General features: G+C 28.7%; 1 protein-coding gene across 12 annotated transcripts in view; it reads right to left on the bottom strand.

Annotated features, from left to right (window-relative positions):
- Window positions 1-20488, bottom strand: part of Mgat2 (alpha-1,6-mannosyl-glycoprotein 2-beta-N-acetylglucosaminyltransferase) — an 858981-nt gene that overhangs the window by 208668 nt on the left and 629825 nt on the right. Inside the window, exon 5 of one of the 12 annotated variants that reach the window (XM_075365859.1) lies at window positions 17606-17789. The exons of the other annotated variants lie outside the window; for them this stretch is intronic. The gene's annotated coding sequence lies outside the window, so the exon portion shown is untranslated. The remainder of the gene's footprint in view (window positions 1-17605; window positions 17790-20488) is intronic. 12 annotated transcript variants of the gene reach the window in all.

The following is a 20488-nucleotide window of genomic DNA, read 5'->3' as shown; positions in this document are numbered from 1 at the left end:
AAAAATTGCTTTAAATGTTAATAATTTTAAAAGAATTCAAGGAAAAATAAGAAAACAATAGTAGTATTTTCACAAAGAAAAATATGCAGACACCTAAATTAAAATATTTAAAAATTTAAAAGTACTTCTTTGTGAATTTGAGAAAAATATTTTTAAAAATCACATAAAATTTGTTTTTTGAATAAAATAAAAGAAAAATCGAATTGGTTAATTAATAAACACAAAAATGTATTAATATTTATACAGCAATAAACAGATAAGTAAGCTTAAATTATTACCTAAATTAAATACTTTGTAGCGAAGTGGTAGCATCTCGGCCTTTCATACGGAGGTCCCAGATTCGAATCCCGGTCAGGGATGGCATTTTTCATATGCTAAAAAATTTCCGTTTTCATCATCCCAGGAACAAGATTTTAGCTTATATGGTGAATTAATTCTTCAAACAAAATTAAAAATAAAATAATAATATAAAAAATGATAAGAAAAATTTTGAAAAAAATGAACTACCCGAAAAAATCCTTTGTTCATCTTCCCTTCTTTGTAATTATCCCTTTTATTTTCTTCAATATTTTTTTCTTAACCCAATGAAAATTATGTTAACCGATGCCAAAACCTTTTAATAGCCATTGATGTAGCCAACTATTAATTGAAACTTAGTTAGGTGACAATATTGCTTATGGAAGTTGAATTACTATATTCGGGTTTTCACAAAATAACACTTCCAGGTGAGGCATGTATCGGGAAAAAGACAAGGCTTCTATTCCATCAAAAATACAATTTAGTAGCTCTAAGAAAGACATCTAAACGAAAACATTTAACCAACTGACATTCGTTTATAAATAAACAAAATCCAAGGGAAAATGGTAGCAGAAATAAACAACCGTAATTTTTAATATTTAAATACTAAATAACTTTGTAATAAAAATATATGCGATTTTATCATCAAAAAAAACCGAACAAAAAAGAATTTAAATAAGTGATCTCATCGCAACATATTTAAATAGATTCCATCATATACTGTGGTTATATTTAGAACAAAATGATGAGCAACATTTTAAAGCTTTTTGATATCATAAAAATTTATTGCTTTGCGCAAATGACACACCCACACGCTCTCATTCACTCGCTCTTTCTCTCCTCCCCTTTTCACCTACCGCTCTCTATCACATATACTATTACTACTAATACAGATATAGCGAAATCGATAATTTGGCAAACTTCTACTGCAGGTACTACGGAATGCTAAAATTATAGAAACATAAGCTAACGTTTTCACTAATGTTTAAAACGATAAAAAAAAATAAATCAAATGAAAGTTCGTGCAGATATTAGTAAAATCCTGATAACATTTATTATTTTTTGAAATGGGAACAAAAATATAGACATGTAGGTTATTCATAAGGAGTGAAATAAATATTACTTCACGCAACAAAATGATTGATAACTAAAATATTGTTAAAACCGAATGATAAATGTTTGTACAGTGTAACTCAACCATTAAAAATAAAATGAAAAATATTTCAAGGTAATGTAGTAGTATTAAACTGCATAAATATTATTTTAATATAAAAAATATATAAGCTGCATTGTTATAAACTTAAAATACCGAATACATGTAAATAATAAAAAAACTTAAGTTTTAACGATACCTGCAAAAAGGTAAATAAAATTACACATATTAACATAATTATTACTTGTAAAATATATGATCGCGTTAATAAAAACAGAATAATAAATAAAATAAAAAAATAGTAATGGTACATCGTTCAATAAACAGGAAATTGCAACGCACACCTTATATAAATTCATTTAACTACGCCCTTTCCTCAGTTATTCAAAATAGATTTATAAACGGCCGTAAATTTTTGATTAATGAAAATAAAATAACTAGAAATCGTATACATTTAACAAAAGTCAATAAAAACGATCGTAAATTTTTATCCGTTTATAAATTAATAGATTAAATGGAAATTTAATTACAACATGATAATATTAAAATATTTCATTAAAATATAAAATGAAATACAGTGACACTATTATTAAATATAATTCAAATGCATTATTTATGCTTATATGTACTAGTAGTCAATAGGATTAGTACATCTTAAAATATAAATTGAAAATATAAGAATAAAATTTTACAGGAAGAATAACGTAAAAATATCAAAAAGAGAAATCTTAACTGTAACAATCACATTGAGATTAAATGCTAAAGAAAATAGAAAAGAAAAATGCACAAAATAATGCACAAAACCAGTAAAATAAATGGCGTCAAAATATTAAAATTATTTAATGATCTTTATCAATTTTAATCACATATATATTAAAATACACAGTATGTTTCTTTTTATTCGCCCCAGGCGATTTACTCGTAAACTACGCATAATATAAAATATTTACAAAACAGAAGTTACTCAAATTGGACGGGTACACCTCGGTGACCTTGGATGTGACCTTGAACTTGACATTCGCCTTTATTTCAAGGTTAACACGATTTTTTTTTAATAGAATGACCCATTTTTGATCCACCGATGAAAAGAGGAGAAAATTTTATATAGACATATGGACCTTTTCAGGGTGTTACATTTTAAATGTCCCAGACAAATTTTTCGAAAACTACTCGCAATACAAAAAAATTACCAAAGGAAAATTTACTCAGATTAGAAAAGAACACCTCATGGTGACCTTGAACTTGACCTTATTTCAAGGTTATCACGATTTTATTTCAAGTCAAATACCCTATTTTTGATTTCACCAATGTAAAGAAAAGAAAATTTTACATTGAAATACAATTTAAATATTACAAGGTCACAAATATGACCTTGGATCTTTTTTCAAACTCATAGGCTTGCCATCAGAGATATTGTTATACGGCGGGTATTATATGGTTATAATGTTATACGAGTTACAACACGTTTCTGAAGGTCATATTGTATTAGTTGAATATTTTTATATTACAGGCCATTTATCTCGCAAAAGCGTATAAAAATGACTTTACACTACCGTATAACAGTATGTCAAATGGTTATCCGTATGACCTTCAAAAAAAAATCCAAGGTCATATGTGTGGCCACATAATCAATGTAACATTTTCTACTCTTTTCAATGGTGGGATCAAAAATAGGTCACTCCATTTGAAAAGAACTATGTTAACATTTAAATAAGGTCAAGGTCAAATACAAGGTCACTAAGTCCCATTTTAATCTGAGTAACTATTGTTTAGATAATTTTTTGTATTGAACGTAATTTACACAAAAATCGCCTGGGGATATTAAAATGAAACACCCTATACATTAAAAATTAAAAATGCTGTCAAATTTAACTTATGCCGGCTATTTGTACTATAAGTTCTATTTGTACCTTTATGATATAATGTTTTTTCTTCATAATTTTTGAAGAATAGATGCCATAAAAATAAAGCAATAACCAAAATTTATAATATTAGAACATTAACATCACAATTTCAAAAAAATATTTTATCAGTTTTTTAAAAAAAATTGGGGGCTCATGCATCATATATTTTTTTTAATTATTAAAATATTTACTACAATTCATTTTAGATAATTAAAATCATGATTTAAAAAATATTTTTCGAGTATTTTTTTTTAATTTTTGAGCTCCCCATTAGGGGGAGAGATATATTATTTGAGGTTAGTTATTTTAGTTAATTTATTGTGAAACAAAATACGTTTTGAGCATTAAAAATTTGAAATTACGAAATTTTTTTTTCATTACTCAATACTCAAGGGAAAGCTTTCGAGTAAATTTTTTAAAAATAATTTTTAATAATCAACGTGGTTATAATAGATAAAAAAAAACTTTTTAAAACTGTTAAAAAAATTAAAAAATACAGCTATAATACTAAATAGCAAAATGTAATTTTCTAGGAAAGGGTGAAAATTTTTGGCTATTTTTTTAATTTTTTTTCTTTTAGAAATACTAGAAAGTAAAGCTACCAAAAATTAAGATTTTTACATTTTAAATGTAATGATGGGTAACTTGCGAGACGGATTTAAATTTTAAAATAACTGAAACATTTTTTTTTAACCGAAGTCGAAATCAAACTTTTTTTTAGGTTTGGAAATATTCAAACTGCAAATAACCAAATCAAAGTTAAAGACAAAATTTGCAGAGAATTTTATTTTTAAGAAAGTCAATAAAAATCAAAAAGAATTTTTGAAAAATGAATTTCATTGAAGAGTAATCACAACAAAAATCGGAAAATCTTGCACTACAAATAAAAGATAGACTTACTTTTTTTTCTTTTTCACAACTAAATGCCGATATTTACAATCGGCTCCTTAAGTGGAACCATTAGTAAATCGTTTGATAATAAGCATATGATAGGTGGTTCTTAAGCAACTCCCGTCAATCCATAACAAAAGTTATCAGTAAGCAATAATTTTAAAGTTCATTAGTAAAAGAATATATCTGCCAACACTTCATAATCCATAAAAACAAACAATTAACAAATAAAAACCAATAAAAAATAAATAATCAATAAAAAAAAAATAATCAAGCGATAACTAATTGAACGAAGAAAAAAAAAGAACTTGTAGCTATAAACAAAAAATAAAAATAAAGAAGTAAATGAAATTAACACCACTACATTTCGGGATAGTAACTGGAAAATGTCATTCGTTAGCCCCTATGTCAAGCACATGGAGACACGAATCTCATCATTCCGCGTGTACCATGACGCCTCTGCATTTGTTCTCGTTACCTAGTTTTGGAAGCGTTGTATGATAATGAACCGATGTGATAATGGAAACGTTACCAATTTTTTTGCCCGCAACGCCACACCATTAATCCAGATTAGTAGTAGGATAACTTAATCAGGCCTAATTCTTTCAAAATAATTTGATAAAAACCTATTACGAATTAATTATTATTTAATTTATCATTTAATTAATTTACAATGATATAATAATATTACATTAGCTGTTCAAAATGCTCACCTTCAGTATCAGTACACATTTCAGCTGAATAATTTATGGACAAGATTGCCTTCTCCAACATTCTTGAGTTGTTTTTTACTATCTGGGGGCAAAAATAATGATATGGACGAAGACGATAGTTGATGATGTAATGTTCTCCATATGCGAAATTTGCAAAAGTGCGATAATCGTGTTTTGTTAAAGGTCTTTGCTTTATCATAATAGGTATCTGCTCACGACTATAACTTTCCCGTTTTAAAATTACTATAAATGAACATATTTCTAAGATGTCTATGGCTATCTGTAAATACCTGTTTATATTCTGCAACAGAAAGAATTCAATAAAGTAGAAAGAATTTACTCATTTATAGTGCACGATTTTCATTTATTTATTTTTATTTTGTATTTGACTTTCAATAAAAATGATTTTTATTTTATCGTATTAAATCTGTATTGACTTTAATTGCAACAGTTTTCTCAGAATTAAATTCTTTCAAAGAGACTTTTGTCAGTTTTATTTGATAACTGGATATTTAATGAAGTAAATTTAGGTCAAGCCTACAACAAAGTGTGCTTTTCAACTCTAGTTATTTCACTTTAAAATTTTCTCGGAACTTGTGGAGACACAGTTTTGAGATCCCTTTATATAAATACATAAAAATATTCTTTATGCAAGATTGGATGTAAGAAAACTAATTTGGCTTAATTTATGTCCTTGGTTTTAATGATAGTCCTTAGATCTTTTGAGATTTTCAGCAAAAATCTAAGCGATGTTTTTCGCTACCCGTAACTGAAAAACAAAGTTTTTAAGATCTACAATTAAATAAAAAGTTTTGTCATTATTTTGACGATGAGTACCACTATAAATTATAGAAAAAACTTCCTGGGACACGCATTATATATTTTTAGTTTTCCTATTCTAGAAGGGTAAGTATTGTAATCGGCCTAATTTGGACAAATGCGGTTTTCACCGAATCTTGACTTTTTGACATCTAAGGAACCCATAAAACCAAAAAAAAATCCGAATGGAAATTTTCCGGATATTAAAGTTGGTATGTACGTGTGTGTGTGTTCGGTATTGACCTCTAAATCACCTTACATCTCTAGAAATACTAGACCAGATTTGACCAAACTTGGTCAGATTTTTTCTAAATACGAGGCATTGACGCCAATTAATTTTCAAGCGGATGAGGATGTAGAGTAAGTTCATCCTCAGTATCTCGAGATTTCACCTAATTAAGGCCATATTTTTCTTAAGCACATTTCTTAACAATTAAAAAATAACAATATCTGCAAAAAAAGTTTACAAATCGCACCCCCACCCCAAAAAAATGCTCCAACTACTACTATGTTGTGACATCACAGATGAATGGTAGAATTAAATAAATGAATAATATTTAAAATATAAAAAAGTAACTCGGTTTGGCTGGGTCTCGATCGCTCGATCGCTCTCAACTCGATCGCTCGGTTGACTCGGTATCTGGTGCGTTAAACTTTGCGGCTGCACCAGTCTGTCGACCGTACAAGCAAAATTTGTCGTATCTAAGTTGTGAAATTACATTACTTTAGTTGTCGCCGACAGTACCGCCATACCCGCGCGAATTAAGTACGGTATGCGCGCATGCTTTAGTTAGAATCATTGAATTAAATAAACGAAAAGATATTAAGTTTAAATAAAATGAAAAATATATTTAATTGCATTGTGTATATGCGTGTAAGCTGAGCATCAGAAACAACCACAGTTGTCACCTTTCAAATTTTTATCTTTGCAATATATTATATTTATAGCATAATATGAAATAAGAAGTTATGCAAATTGACTACTAAAAACAGAATTGAAATGAATACTTTTTTTAATATTACAATTTTAACTTCAATAATTATAAGTATCATTTCTTAAGCATAAGTAAAGGATCAGATTATTAAAATAAGTTGTAATGTACTCCTTGACGTTGAATTGTTATTTAATTTATCCACAAAAAAGTACAACCACACACATATAAAGAAACTCAACTTATACAAGAAATGTTTTTCTAAAACAAATTACTTTAATTACTTGGAAAAATACAAAAAAATAAATAAAAAAATGTCATTTTAAATATTCCACGTCTTAAAATACTGTTCAATTGAGCAAGTAGAAAATTTTTCATTCACAACTCATCCACAATCTTGATTCTTCAGATAATAAATAGAAGATGCAAATGTTCAGCACAGACCGGGTTAGGTTATTTCTGAAATGCAACAGAAATATAAAGTAGAGTAATTCCACTTCTCGACCGTAAATTCAACTCACTTATTGCAGAAAAGAGTAACGATACTTCACTCATTTTTCATATATCTAAAAAAAACTCTGTTCCATATTTACATTCACTTCTGTTTTGATATAACGGTGCAGTTTAACGTTCAAGATGTATTCAATTGAACAATATATCACACACAAATATAAAGATAATATAAAAAGACAAAGTGTTTTTATAGTCCATTAATTTCAGTTTATTTTCTCTTTAAACGTAAAAATAAAATTTTATATCGCTAAGATAATCGTGTAATAAAAAAATTATAATTTAATTTATTAAATTATGCAGAACAAAAGTTTGGTAGGTATTATTTATGCATAAAAGTAAATTACCCTATCTATATCTTTCAGTTTACCCATACTTAACGTTACATCTAAATAAAGAAATGTTCAAAAAGATTGTTTTAAACGCATAAAAAATGTAATTAAAAAAAAAGTTTCAGAAATTAATGAAAAAAATTTTTTGTTTTACTCTATCTGTTCATGAAGAGGAAAAACCTAGTTTTAATTAATATGTAGTTATTTTATCTTAACATAAAAACGGCTATTAACCAAAAACATGACAAAGATGTTGTTAAACTTTCTTTGCCGCCCCATAGAGATTAATTTACTACGTTTAATGTGAAGATCAAATTGAAAATTATTATTATCTATATAACCTCACTTATTTTCTTATTTATCGGCTTAAAAAAAAAATTTGATAAAAATAAAATTTTCAAAATATTTTAAACTCGTAAAAAATTATTCAATTCTCTCTGGTAGAATTTAGAGCTAGAGTGGACTGTATTTTTGATGAGATGGTTGATGATGAAATGAAGCAACCCTACATTCTTTTTGAATCGTTATATTTAATTTCTTGTCACCCTTGACATTTTGATTGAATTACAATAGTTACATTAAAATTAAGAATGTATGACACTTCAGTCATAATTGAACTTGAACATTATCAAGAAACTATGAGTCCCCTTGGACTGAAATGAAAACACGACCGCACTGTGCGGGATTCTTATGTAGAATGGTTATATTAGATTAACTCGCCGGCCAGCACTAGTAGATGCAGCACCAACCGGCTCAACATGGGAAGGAACGTTCTCTTAAATTATTTTCTCCTAAGGAGAAAGCGGATAGTACGGTACTCCATGGACAGATGAAGTAATGGATAATACTCTATTCCAGGGATAAAAAAAGGAACTTTCCCTGCATTAGCCTAGATCGATCAAGAGAAACCGCAGGAAAACCATGATCAGAACAGCATCAAAAGATATACAATTAAAAAAGAAAATAGTTGTGATTAAAATCCCAATTAATTAATAAAGATATATATGTGTAATTCACCATAATAATAAATTGAGTTAACTTTATTTTTATTTAAATGTTTATAACTACATCCTTAACTTATTTATTTAATAAATAATAACTGAAATTTAGAAATATTTATAGATTTCACATTTTTTGATAGTAGTTCGATGCTTCCTAATCCTCTAAAGCGAATTGAAGATATCTCACTGTAATAATACTTAATTTTTAAAATATATATATATTTTTAACAATCATCCATAATTTTAAATTGCAAGTAAAAATATTTTTTTTTTAAAATCAAATGTTTAAAATTATTGTACTTACATCACATCGCAAAAACTAAGACCTATTAGGTTGTAGTTTAAAAGTTATAATGTTAATAAAGAAATTTAAATGAAAATAGGTAAAAAGAAAATACAAAAAAGGAAAATAGAAATTTCTGAAATTTGGTAACAAAAAAATTATTTTATTAAATAAAATTCGATATTAAAAATTAAAAGGTTTAATATCAAAATGAAGAAAAAAATAATTTATAGCGAATTTTCATCTTACGTCAAAGGTTGGTGAAGAGAATATATTACAATTTTCACGATTAATTGATTTGATATATATTTTACATACATATTATTAATTTGATTATTTTATAAAAGGAGAAAAAAATTAGAATTAAAAAAGATAAATAGAAGATGTCATAAACCACCTAACAGTCCATAAAAAAAAGAATTAATTCATAAAAAGGGATGAATGGGCAATTGTTTAGAGTAGGTGGGGAATGGAGAACATAGGTCTAAAATTTTTGTAATTGTTCAAACTATACAAAGCCTGCGTACCTACTCATCGAACACAAACGCTCAATTCACTTATGCTACATACAATATTTAGCATTACAATCCAATAAATTTTACTAAAATAACGCTAAAATCAAACTATTTACATAATCATAAAAAAGTCACTTTTTCTTTAGATAATCAAAAGAATGCAAATAATCATTTTAAAATCAAAACAGATAAACATAAGGTGGTAGTTCTCTACCTGTACATAAGGCGTTACCTTACACCTGTCATTCTCATTTTAATAATTATAAAAAATTATAAGTGACCCATTCGTATAAAGTCCAACAGTAATAAAAAAAGTGCAATAATCTTTACTTCGGAAAAAAATTAAATTAAATTTTTAAAAAATACGAATTAATAAGATTTAATGTAAATTATAGAAAACCACAAGAAAAATTAACATGTATACTACTTCAAACAAAAAATCTATTTATTTATTATGTATATAATTAGCTATAATCAGCTATCCATAATTTTCCCATACAGACTAGTTGCAAACATATATAAGAAAACAACGAACCATTGTACGAGTGTTGACACTTAAAAATTATAGTAATTAATATTAATTAACACAAAACTATAGTAATTAATATTAATGGAATTATATGATGACAACCCTATACTATTAATCAAACACTAATTTATTATGGTTGTAAATTAGGCTATCATTGTGAAGTGAAGCTTGCAAGATGCGGAAGAGAGAGAAAGAGGAACTGAAATGACGATTTTGAGATGTAGATATGGAGAAGGATGTTGAAAATAAGATAGACAGATGAAGGAAGTAATGAAAAGGATTACAAGAAAGAGAATTTATTCAAGAATTACGCAACAGAAAATGAGACTGGTTGAGTGTGGTTAGAGGAAGTAGAATCTATACAACTATTGGAAGGGTCAATAGAAGAAGAAAAAAAGCGAGGAAGAAGGATGAAGTTAATAGATGAGGATTGGAAACTACAAGGAGACAAAGAGAAGACATGAAATAGGGAAGGACGGCGATAGTAATGGCGTAAGGTAGAGCGCCGAATTATTATGATGATGATAAATCTACCAATATAAAAAGAATAAGTAACCCATTGTAGATGGCAATATTTATCAGGTCATCTTCAGTCATGAATATTTAAACGCTTCTCTAATATTCTTTATTTCCTAAACTTTAGCGCAAAAATTAGGTATTTAAATTCAAGTAACCACATAATAATTTACGGCCTCTATTACATATTAATAAAAAAATGATACAACATATAGCTTCATTCACAAAACCTTATTCTTTTATTATTAATTAATCATTAACTGCATAAATTAAGTGCAATAATTTTGAAATAAGTAGTGTGGAATAAGTTTGTTTGAAAAATAAAAACTAATAATACATTTCATTGGAATTTGACAATTTATTCATTTCACGATTATTTTATGCAATGATAAAATGACCTCTGTATAATGTAACACTTAATAATCACCGTATGATTATATAAATTTATGTGTAAAATTTTAAGCAATAATTTAGCACAAATTAAACCATAAACAAGGCATTATTTTTTGATTTTATAAGGTTTCATAAATTTAAAGGTGAAAATATTGTCTTTTGATGTTACGTCCTCTTGTCCTTGGCACTGTTTTTTATTATTTTATTATAGTACGGCGTCACGAAAGAAAATAATCGACTTTGAATAGTTATATAATAAACCACTATAGGGAAACTATTTAATTTTATATCACATTAGAATTTATACTTTGCTGTATTGAAAGTTGCTATTTGTTTGAAGAAAATTTGTAGGAATTTCGAAATTTACTCGTACTTAATAAATACGCAGTTTTTTTTTCTCCTACTGTGACTGGTAGAGAAATCTCAAATAATGGAAAGAGCGAGAATAAAAGAAAAAATAAGGCTTAAATGGATAAATAAATTTAAAAAGAAAAAATCCAAAAAACAGTAAAGAGTAACTAGGAAACAAGGAACAGAATTTTTAGAATATTGTACAAGGTTCGAACAATGGTTTTCAAACCATTACGCCAACAAAGAAGGACGATGGATCGGATGCTGTTACATAATGTCAAGACCAAGGCCTAGAAGTATAAATATTACTGAAGGTCAGTATTGTGGTAAGGCAACAGCGAAAACGGCCCAGCCCAATTTACTGATGCAAGAAGAAAAATAGGACGACAAAGATAAAGAAGAAGAATCTAAAAAACCTAGATTCACCATTCTTCCTTCTTTAACCTTACAAGTATTGGTCTACGGACAGCAGATGCGACTCCCTCTGCGAAGGGAGAGTGCATTGAACCCTTCAAAAACTAGGGCCCCGTCAGGCGCATTCTTGCTAAATCGAAATGCACTACCACCGAAAAGCTTTCAGTGGACGGACTGAAGGGGAATCGCGTCGAAAGAAAGACGCAAATATCTTATAAATATCCCAAGGAATAACTCAAGTTAAAAACATTTCAAACCCCAATCTACAAACTACAAAGGACCGAAACGCAATCACCATCCTGACCCCGAAGAGGAAGACACCCACCTCGTGACAGAATCAATCGCCACACCACCCCCTTCGTAACTAGCCCTTAGGGGCTTTACCGGAGGTCATCTTTAAGGCCTCAAGATATATTTCATCTTGCCTCAGTCAGAATGCCACCAATGCGAATGCTACATGTGACATTCTTATTGGTTTACTACTCTTAAACGGATTCTGCATACATTATACAAGTCTTAAACAATACCATCCGATTGAGCTGAAAGCTACCTGTGTATTGGACTCTATACTATGACTCATTCTGCCGACGGGAGAATGAGTCATAGTATGAAATAATACATGTAATATGAATAGTACAAAGTATGAAATAAAAAAATATAAAAATGAAAGATATGAACAACAATAACAGAACACTAAAGAAAATATAACAAAAATAACTTAACGAACTTAGTGTTATTAAAAACTGACCAACAAACAGAACACTAAAGAAAACGCTGAAATAACAACATAAACAACAAATAAAACCTGCAAGACTAAAATAAAATTTAAATTAAAACAAACAAGACAACTCACAACTAAAATACCAAACAATCTATTATCAATTCGACTAATTAAGAAGTCCTGTGCTCACTTGTACGCGAGACAATCACACGCGACTTACTGTCAAGCCGGCTTTCTGAACTGGAACAATTTGCACGTGTAGATGAGCCACCCTCCTTTTTAACAGGACAAACTGAAGAGGAATCGCGTTGGAAGGACACAAATATTTTAGTAATCTTCCAAAAATAACCCCAGTAAAATATGTTTACAAAACATAGAAAGGATTAGAACACAATCCAAAACTTCGTCATTAAAAAAAGAAATTAAAATTAAATTTATATCTGCCAATAAAATTAAATATTCACCTAATAAATAGAAAGTCCTAGCAAGAAAGACTGATATCCAGGCTCTGTGCTGAATTTCGGGATAAAATATCTCCCCATACTCTTTCGTTACGTTCCGAGTAAGTGAGTGTGTGAAATAAAATTCGAAACGAATGTACAGGTGATTCAAAGAAACACCCTGTACACCCTGTGTATAACAAAAATTGGCTATATGAGCGAAGAGTTCGTAACGAGTACATTTTGATTTACTATAAAAATAAATTTGTTCAGTTCTGTTGTACAGTACGACAAAGGCTCGATAAGTTTACTTTGAACCAGCAAATAGTGTCATTATTCTTTGCTCAACGTATAGTTTCCTATGTAAATAGTAAAAGTAAATAATCCCTGTATGAAATTTATGATCGAATTTGTAACTATAATTTCACTGCAATACTCGATTCTTAATTTTTGTGTTATTACATATTTCATAGTAGAATAATAATTACTGTTTATGACATACAATTTACTCTTTTTTTTTTTTTTTTTTTTTTTTTTTTTTTTTTTTTTTTTTTTTTTATAAATAGCAAGAAAATATACGGTAAATAAATTCCATTTTTAAGAATTTTAATTCATGTAATCTCTTAATAATCTTTTCGAACCGATAACATGGTTATCGACAGAAGGATGATAACCAAGATAGACGCCATTACTATCAACAAGACGGGGCGGGGCACCATCTTATTAGCCCGTAGGAATGCGAGATTTTCTTGATACTCGATTTGCAGGTCGGTGAATCGGTTGTGAAAGTCCAGTTACATGACCACCTCGTTCCCCAGATTTGACCCCGCTAAATTTTTTCTTGTGAGGTTTCATTAAAGATCGTGTTTATATACCACCTTGAGAGGAGACTATGAAATGAGATCTCAACCGAATCTGTAAGTTACTTCAGTAAATTTTTATACGCTTTTAAATTTTTGAAGTACTTTTTAAATCACACGGTACTTTAATTTACTTCAGTCAATAAAATAATATTTATTTGTTTTAACTGGAATTTTTTGTTCTACTATTCTAATAACAAACAAATGGAAAAGTCTAAATAATGGAGAAAAATTCCAATACCACATTATATCTACAAAATACCGGATGATTTTTCTACAAATAAAAGCTACATCAAACATTTATTTTACCAGAAAATTTACCCATTTCTTTACACATAAAAACGACTAGAAACCGTACTTATATTAAAAAAATGTAATTTTTTTTTTAGATTGAAAAGAGTAATATTTTAAACAAAACAATAAAAAATCCTTTAGAAAGAAACTTATGTTAAATAAAAATTAATTAAAAAGGAATCTCTACTTTTACTTTAATTTGTTGATAAAATAAGCCCTTTCATATTTTTTAATTAAGTTCATAAATTTCTAGAATTAATCCCCTAAAACTTTAAACTGGTTAATGGCAATGGATCTTTTTTAATAAAAAGATTTCGAACGTAATATATTTAGTAAACATTATAAAATTCATTAAAAAAACCAACCATCAAAAAGAAATTTAAAATTAATCTTAATATTAAAACGATAAACTTTAATTAACATAAATAATATTTCTATATTATTAATTAAATAATTGTCTAAACACGGACATTTATATATATATATATATATATATATATATATATATATATATATTATAATAATACATATAACTCTTACATTATCATTATGTCGATATTATACGTTATTAATATGGAAAGGAAACAGACACAAGATAAAATTCAACTTTCATGCCGCAATTTACGTATGTAAATGAGACATACAGGCTTTCATTTCTACTACAGGAGAAATTATGACATGGTACAAATTGCTGAAATTAGTTTCTCTAATCCATGAAGGTATTTTTTAGTCTGCAATATAAAAAACAAAATATTTCAACGGAATTAAACCCAACAACTATGAGAAGAAACACACACACACACACACACACACACACACACACACACACACAGCATATGAGATTTAATGATTTAAATACTTCTTATTTAAATCATTAGATCTTATTTAAATACTTTGTATAAGGATAAATTAAAAAAACATTTTTAAAAAAATAATAAATATAAGTACGTAAATAAAATTAGGAATAAAAAATGACGTAAATTTTTCTTTTAGACGATCAAGCAACTACAATAATTTTTTTTTATAACGATTATATTTTTAAATCATAAAAGTTTTCCAATATTAACTTTAAATATTACCCTTTAATTGTAAAATTTTTTTAATATGTTTATTTATAGTCGCATCAACAATTAAAGTCATTAGCGACTTATTAGTAAAATTTAACTGTACCGGTAAATTTGTAATCTTGAACAACTCAGGCCAACCGTTCCTGAAATGTGTGGTTAATTGAATCCCAACCTCCATAGAACACCGGTATGACATAATAAATATAATCGATCTAGTATCCAAATTCGAATAAAAGCAAAAACCTTTATAAGGATATGAACCTGAGAACTTTTCAACTTCGAAATCAACTGATTTACGAAGATTTTCCGTGTTTTTGAATTTTTAAAATAAAAATTAAGTGAATTAATTAGCTTAACATAAAAAAATAATAAAAAATCACTTAATTATATTCTGAATCACAATATAGTTTAACTTATATAATACTTTGAAATTAAAAAAAAAGGTTTCAGACGTAAATTTATTCAGATGTTGAGTTGTACGACATAAACCAAGATCTCTTGCATCTTATAGAATCATTTTTCTTTTATAGATATACTGGGTAGTTCACTAAATCTCGTGCTATAAAAAAGACGTGATTCGCATAAATGAAATTTGCTATAAGTCATTTCCAATTTTATTTTGGTTTTACATTGATCAAATTCAGGTCATCTGGAGCTAATAAAGATTTAACATAATTTTCTGTTTAATATTTTTCGTAAGTAGCGAGCTAATTTTTTTTTTTTAACGAACTCCAAACATAAGGGATAAATTTTTATCCAAAACTGAAACAAAGGCAAAGCTGGATGATTGTGGGTTGGAATGTAACGTGATTTTTTTTATACGAAAGCTTTCAAGCAGAGGCTTCAGGATTTAAGACTGTGACTTTAATACTTCGTCACAGAAGGCAGATGTTAACTTTTAAATTAAAACGTTTCCGTATTAATCTTAACAAAAATAAAAATAATGGCAGTTATTTTACTTGAAGATTCATTTTATTGGAAAATAATTGCATAACTTAATAAAATCATACAATCTATACATTTAAATTATTTTGAACTGACAGTCTTAACACATTACATTATAAAGTGCGTTCGGAAAGTTGTAGTGCACTGGAATTATAGAAATATAATGACGAAAATCTTTTAAATATTACTTTATATTATAGAAACGGATATTACACTAACTGAAATAGTTTATAAAAAATGTTAAAATGACTTTCTCCAACATCAATACAACACTGCAAACATTTCAATTTGTTTTCAAAAAATAACCAACTGATGTAATACAATGTCTCGTATGTATACCGATATTGCGGTTTTTAGTTTGTAAGTCGAACGGAGTCTGTTGCGATATATTGCTTGATTCGCTGCTTCCCGTAGAAAGTTATCTTGGGGAGTCAGATTCGGTGATCGTGCAGACCACAAACTCCTCGAACTGATTGGTTCACCAAAGAGATTTCGTAAAAAAGTCATTGAACTGTCAGCTGTGTTGCTGTGGTGCCATCTTGTTGGAACCAAATGTGATTAATCTCCGCTTCTATTAACTGATTGATAAAGTTTCTTAAAACTGCATAATAATAATCACTATTAATTATATTTTCAAAAAAGATTGGACCCACAATGTGTGTTCTACTCACACCGAACCAGACTCCAATTTTCGCTTCGTGTAAAGATTGTTCATATAATTCATGGTGATTATTTCTTTACCACAGTTGTGTATTTTGTGAAATTAATATAACCTCCCAGATGAAACCACGCTTCTTCTGTAAAAAACGTAATATCGAAGATAATAAAACGTCATTGACAGTAATTTAGTCTTTTGGTATGATCTTTAGATTTTATCGTTGAACACACATTAATTTGTAAGTGAAAAGTCTCGGTTCTATTCTTACAGCTTTATCTGCGATAACAAGTCCGATATCTTGCTGCTGTGCTAACTTACGCATTGACTTTGATGAAATTTCGGCTATAGCATTCGAAATATCAAGAAACTTCTGTTCGTTTAGATTAATTGGTCTTCCATTTCAAACAGCGTCTTCAACAGAGCCTGTTACCCGAAATTTTTCGGTAAGAGTTCGAACTTCATTGCGGTGAGGAACAGAGGAGTATTTGGACATTTTTTAAAAAAACTTGTGCTTCATATAATCAGTATACTTGCCATCTTCACGAAAGAGTTGTGTTCAACGAGAAAAATGCGTTCCTCTACCGGAAGAACTATTACGTTTCTCGCAACTATTGATTCCAATAAACAAAACAACTCAAAATGAAACGCAGTAAGTTCAGTCACAACTCGACAACTGATGTCTTAGTTTATTACTAAGCAATGCCAAATGAACCTCCAGGGTAACCAATCTAACGCCGAAAGTACAGAATGCAACACAATTCTAAAGTATACTGCACGGCGACTTTCCGAACACACTGTATAGATATTTATTTTTGATTTATTTAGAGAAGTTAGATATAATAAAAGAAATAAATAAAATTAGTTGAAAAGAAGATTATTTCATACAATCATTTCAGAAATTTTTCCAATTAAAAATAGATGCTTTGACCTTCCTTTAGTAGACATTTTTTGACGTGAATACGTTTTATTAACTGTCACAAAAGTAGAGATACAGGCACGAAACGAATCATGAGACTTGAGTTGCTAATCTAAACATAAAAATTAGTAGTAAAACTAATGTTGTATACCGTTTTAAAGATGATGGTTGTGATGTTTGTGTGAAATCAGTTTCGTACTCCCACTTCCACCACCTAGTCCAACGCGATTCACAAGTTACTCTTGAATTTTATCTAACCGTTGCTTTTAAACATGAGGTGTGAGCGAATGTATCGTCCGATTGCAATAAATTTAGCACCAAACGATAAGAAAAGTCTGAAATATTATAAAAATTGACAATTAGTAACAATAAAATACGTTTTGTAAAAGTGTTTCTTTTCTTTTTGTTTTTCAGAGGCTCATAATAATACATGCACAATAAATACAAAAAGAAATCAAGGAAACGGTGTAGTCCTCAAAAGTGTAGTCCACAAAATTAATCAAGAATTCAGTCGATGTAATTCAGACGTTCAGTCGATCTACTTACATCTACTAAACGAGTTAGATTGTTTAGACAGCGAAATGAACTGAAATAACTTTGGTTTTATTTTACCATTATCCCCAACATATGTCAACGTGTATTAAGTGTATATGATAACATAATTCATATACACATAATCATGTAAATACTTACAACCTACCTCAATTTTTTTATCTTGATTAAATAGGATTAATCATTTTTTTAGATTTTAGGAAATAAGTATCAAAGAAATAAAAAAAGAAATTATGTTCTTAATAAATATTTTTTTTGGAATACTAACCGAAAATTTTTTTCGGATAATTAACAAGAACCAAATACTAAAAGGAAAATCAAAAAGTTTTTAATTTTTTTGAAAATGTAAATCACAAAATGGATTAAAAAAAATTATACTTAAATTATTCGCACAGAAATACTTTTAAATAAAAAAAGAAAGTTGTAATTTTGTTTAATGGTAATATATTTTCTTTAAACAACGAGAAATGGATTTTTATTTATAAGCTAAACGGTTAGAAACATAATAAATTATTTCCGAAAATAATGAAAAATATCAAAAACAAAGATCCTAGAATTTAAAAATATATATTCATAAAAATATTTCTGTGAAAAAAAGAATTTATGGAAATATGGAAAATAGTAAAACGCAAAAAAAGACTAGAGAGTCAGAGAGAGAGTCAAAGAGAGAGAGAGAGAGAGAGAGAGAGAGAGAGAGAGAGAGAGAGAGAGAGAGAGAGAGAGCGAGAGAGAGAGAGAGAGAGAGAGAGACCTCTCTCTCTCTCTCTGTACAAGTAACTTAACCTGTTCTTTTTGCTCTGGAAGAGCAAAAAGAACAGGTTTTTGCTCTTCCAGAGCAAAAAGAACAGGTTAAGTTACTTGTATAGCCGTAGATTGATTTCCTATCTTTCCGCTTGATAGCGCTACTAGCAAAGATGGCGATAATACATACGACTTATGTGTTATGTAGTTCTACATGCATTCAGTAAAAATTTTAATTGTTATCTCCGACAATAACATTCATCGTTGGGATAATTAGTTAAAACTGAAAAAAAATGTTTTACGTGCATGGAGGGTTTCTACTTAGGCCTAGGGAATGCTTACATATGCGTCCACACTTTTTACAGCTGTTATAGGCTATGAAGTTTACCACAAATATAATGAATATTATAAATGCAAGGAAAGATGTCCTTGTGCAGACTTCGCATTCGAATTATTGCAACATGGAAACGACGACTTTCTCGATCGTATCGTGTTTAGTGATGAGTCGACATTTCATCTTAGTGGAAAAGTAACATACATATTGTCCTTATCACGGTTCAGAAAATCCCCATTAATTCTTGCAATACGAAAAGGACTACCGAAAATTAAATGATTTCTGTGAAATTCCCCGACGGCAATATTTTTACAGGCCGTTGTTTTTTGCTGAAATAAACATAACAGGAGTAACTTGATTAGATATGCTCAGTACAAGGCTCTTTCCTCGACTGCAAGATGGACCGAAGAGTTTTATTTGGTACAAGATGGTGCGCCTCCTCTGTGTCATAACTGTGCGGGATCGTTTGAATAACGTTTTCCCCAACCGCTAGACTGATCGGTATGGACCGATGACAGAACTTGTTTGCGGTGTCCTCGAAGGTCATACAATCGCACACCATACGATTTTTTTCTTCGAGGTTTTATAAAGGATCTAGTGTATATGCCTCCACCACCTACTGAACTACCTGATTTAAGGCACAGGATTGAAGCAACTGTCGCTTTCATCACTCCAGTTGTGCTAGTTAAAGTACAAGACAAACCCTCTATCGGCTGGATATGTGCAGCGTAATGAAAGGTGCTCTAATTGATAACTAATACCGAAAAAATGTCGCTTATTCTTTCATTTCATTTACGATTCATTATTATAATCAAATAGCTTTGAAACCTCAATGTGATTTTTATGGGGCTTGTATTTTGAAATTAAAGATCTGACTTAGACACACACGACTTCCTGGTGCGCCTATAAATTACATATATATATTTTTAAAAGTACATAAAATGGTTATTTCACTAATTATTTCTGATATTTTTCATATTTTTTTTGTTATTACTGAATTATTATTTATTGTATTTTTTTTTACAATCAGAGGTTAACAATTAATTAATCAATATATTTAAATTTTAAAAAAAAGTTAAGAAAAGGAAGAAAATGTTGCAAACAAAGAAAGAATAAAGAGATTAAGAGAAGATGATAAATATAAAGAGGAAGAAAATGTTAAGAACAAGGAAAGAATAAAAAAAATTAAGAGAAAATGATGAATATAGAGAGAAAATTTAAAAACTGGAGAACGTATACACAAATTAAGATCAGAAAAATTACATCTTACCAACCAGCGATTAAATGATTGGCAACAAAAAACAAATAAACGAAATGAAGATCAACTCCGACTTAAGGAGAATATTGTCCGACATTATCAGAGGACTAATTAATTAAAAGATAAGAATTTTTTGCATTTATTAAAGA

This window comes from Lycorma delicatula, chromosome 5 (assembly GCF_047948215.1).
Source record: "Lycorma delicatula isolate Av1 chromosome 5, ASM4794821v1, whole genome shotgun sequence".
In the NCBI taxonomy this organism is placed as follows: Eukaryota; Metazoa; Arthropoda; class Insecta; order Hemiptera; family Fulgoridae; genus Lycorma; species Lycorma delicatula.
The sequence above is the reverse complement of the archived record's forward strand: the minus strand, read 5'-3'. Positions and strand labels throughout refer to the sequence as shown.